Raw genomic sequence first — 1,389 nt, 5'->3', positions numbered from 1 at the left:
ACTTACTTTGTCTCGCTGCTGTGCCCCTCGGCCCTGGTAAATATGGTCAGTGTTTTTTGGAGTTTTTTGTTGTTTTTTTTTGGCATGTTTGCCACCTTTGTGGTTATGTGTCAGAGCTGTAGGTGTTCAAAAATGCTCAGGAAAGGTCACTGGTGTCAGTTACTCACACTTTTTCCAATTTTATTTAATTCTTTGGTAATCACATCCATGAGGATACGTGAACAATGCACATTCCTGGTGTCATTTCCGGACTATTTTGCTGGTCATCAGTTGGTGCTGGAAATACACGAGAAAGCATAAGAATGCACCGACAAAGGCATGAAACACACAGTGCACAATGAAAAAAAAAAAAAAGTCTAATTAGCTTTGCAGATGTTTAAATCCATTCCACACAATGGCTGCTAAAAGTCATGTCTTGGAGAGAAACCTTGTATTGTACATAACTTTTGTACATATCTTCCACAAGGATGGTTTATCTTTTTTTTTTTCTTTTTGTTTTTTACAATAGGATTCTTGAAATGACAACATGAAAACAGTGACACATTGTGAAAGGAGACACTGGCAGAGATGACTCGACAAAAGTATATCACTTCAATCTACTTCTCATGGTAACTTTATAGTCATTTTAACTGTGGAATTGCTGGATTTGTAAATTAGTAATTGTTTACAAAAAAGTTTCCCAACTTGTGACTACAAACAACCTGTTATTGCATGTTTAAGGGCCCCATTAAATTCTCTGTACCAGGCCTGTTGAAATTCAGTAAACAGCTCTGGCCATGAGAATGATATTTTTCCCATGATCTTGTTCAAGTGCTGTAAACACTAGAAAACGTTTTCAGTTCATCATTATAACATGTTCTAGAATCCTTTTTTTTTCTTCTCTTTTCGCTTTTCTTTATGAAGAAGAGTTGAACCTTGCTGACTTTCACCCACCTATTCATTCTGAAACTCATGTGGCGTACGCCTTTGCATACTGTAGATGGAGAGTTGTGTGGGTTTGTGTGTTGCCGGAATCTGTTTGTTAGTGTGTATTTGTACTTAAATTATACAGTAGGTGTTTGTGTACACACATGCAAGACGACGTCAACAGCGTACGTGTCTAAATGATAATAAAAGAGGACTGAACATTTGTTAATCAATTTACTGAGCATGGCCACAGTTCATGCAAAGGCTACAGGTGAAAGTGTATCAGCTGCGGTGTCCTGCTTTACATGTGATTACCTACAGTTGAGAAAACTGTAATCTCAGCAAAAAAATATTCAGAGTGATTTGTTCTAAATAATTTCTTACTCAGTAAAACTCTGTCAATCATTCCTACTTTTTTGCTGAAGACGTAAAATTCCAGGTTCACATTCCTTTGACCCTTAACGCAACAAACTGCAGGCTTTT

The sequence above is a fragment of the Stegastes partitus genome, unplaced genomic scaffold, assembly GCF_000690725.1.
Source record: "Stegastes partitus isolate 25-593 unplaced genomic scaffold, Stegastes_partitus-1.0.2 Scaffold85, whole genome shotgun sequence".
In the NCBI taxonomy this organism is placed as follows: Eukaryota; Metazoa; Chordata; class Actinopteri; family Pomacentridae; genus Stegastes; species Stegastes partitus.
The sequence above is the reverse complement of the archived record's forward strand: the minus strand, read 5'-3'. Positions refer to the sequence as shown.